Genomic DNA, 2,025 nt, shown 5'->3' with positions numbered 1-2,025 from the left:
AGCCTCCGAGTAACTGGGACTACAGGCGCCCGCCACAACGCCCGGCTATTTTTTTGTTGCAGTTTGGCCAGGGCCGGGTTCAAAGCTGTCACCCTCGATACTGAACCACAGGCACCGCCCAGCCTTGAGTTATTTTAAAGTAGAAACTATATTATTTGCCCTTACCTTCTGGGACTTTGTACATAATGTGTACTCAGTAAAGTTTTGGTTAATGAATGAAAGAACTAATGGATGAATGAATGATTGCGTACCATTCACTCATTTAATAAACATTAAGTAGCATCTTCGCACTGCATTCGGGTCTAGGTCCTAGGAACACTCAAGGGGGCCCTTCTCTTCGGGAGCACTGAGCCTAGTGGTGGGAAACAGACAAGGCTAGTTTTGTATCAGAGGTATAATGGTGGCACTGAGAAGAGAGCACCATTTCAGTTTGGGCTAGGGAAGCCTTCCCAGAGTTGCTAAGTTTTAAAGTACAAATAATTCTCTTTCTCTCTCCTTCTAGACTTAAAACTTCCTCAAAGGTGAACTCCTTGAGAGTGTATGTCTTCTTTACCTATCAAATAGGCATTTAAAGACTGGTGTATTGAGTAACCAGTGGTTTCTGAAGGAATTGCTAGGAGGAAGAAGTCGAGTTTTAAAGGAATGAATGGGCTGGGAAACAGAGAGAGGTGAGAAGGAAAGGGAAAAGATTCTGAGGTCAAGGGAACATTAATAGCTATAGGCCCTTATGGGTCTTGAACCTGACAGCATTTGGACAGAGACAGCACAGAGGAATAGGAGGAAGGAGATTGTTCATCAGAGATTGAATCAGTAGAATCCTGAAGGGTCAGAATCTTAGAGACCTGTTGCTATGTGTTGGGTGTGGAGAGAATGGGGAGCATGGGGGATGAACTTCAGGGAAAGGGACTTGGGAAGCAAAGACTGTTGCTTGGTGGTGGGATGAATTGGAGGAGTTAGTATACCTGTTTAGGATTATTAAGGTGAGGGGAAGAGCTCAAGGCACAGGGAAATTTTAAAAGCAGCATTGGAGTTTCCTACCTTCCAGTCACTAAAGACTACTGATGTTTGGATACCAGTAGGTTGGTTAGATGTGGTGGCTGTGAAATTGCTTCTGAGGCCCCCCCTTTTAGCTCTTAAGTTTCTATGATTACAGTTGGCTCAGTGAGATATATTGGAAAGCACTTTGGAAAAAGGTAAGTAATATACTGAAGTTATTTATAGTTTTAGTCATGGGCTCTCCTTTGAGACATATACCTATATCTCTCAAAGAAAGATTTAATTATACATATATCGCTGTTCATTGAGATAAAGAGCAAAAGTTTTGGCAGAGGAGGAAAAAACTTAAATTTCTGATGTGAGACATTTTTTATTTTTGTTTCTTAGGTTTAAGGACTTAAGAGCTTTGAATAGTATAGTGTTCTTTCCAGAGTATCATGCCTAGGAGTTAATTTTATATGAAAGCATTAGCATTCATCCCAGAAACTTTCTTACTTGTTTTATTTCCCGAGAATGAATTGTCTGGAAATTCTGTGCAGACTGATATGTTTTTTGGCATGTTTAAGAAAGAAGGAACAGTCATTCTTTTAAGCTCCAAAAAGAACAGAGATCTGGTCTGACAGAGCTTAGTGTGTATTCAAGTTTCTACTAATGTCTTCCCAACTGTTTCTTTGTAGCCTTAACTTGTGAAAGAGAAAGTGAAATCCATCATTTAATATGGAGTCTACTGTGTGTCATGCACTGAGAATTCAGAAATGAGTAAGACAGGATATTGACCAGTTTACACTCTAGCGAAGAGACATGCAAATACTACATAACTGATATAATGGAAATATGTAACAGAGGCAGTGGGACGCAAGAGATAAGTGATTGAGTTGGCTAGAGGGAGTTAGTGAATTCTTTATGAGAGAGATAGGTTCAAGCTGAAAAATTGAAGTTTAGGCTCGGCGCCTATAGCTCAACCGGCTAAGGCGCCAGCCACGTACACCTAAGGTGGCGGGTTCGAATCCCCAGCCCGGACCCGCCAAA

At 41.3% G+C, this 2,025-nt stretch overlaps 1 protein-coding gene across 1 annotated transcript in view; it reads left to right on the top strand.

The window, feature by feature from the left end:
- Positions 1–2,025, top strand: part of RNF121 (ring finger protein 121) — a 97,705-nt gene that overhangs the window by 1,171 nt on the left and 94,509 nt on the right. The gene's annotated exons all lie outside the window — the stretch shown is intronic.

Source organism: Otolemur garnettii, unplaced genomic scaffold (assembly GCF_000181295.1).
Source record: "Otolemur garnettii isolate 467f Iridium unplaced genomic scaffold, OtoGar3 scaffold00001, whole genome shotgun sequence".
Classification (NCBI taxonomy): Eukaryota; Metazoa; Chordata; class Mammalia; order Primates; family Galagidae; genus Otolemur; species Otolemur garnettii.
This window is presented reverse-complemented; position numbering and strand designations above follow the sequence as displayed.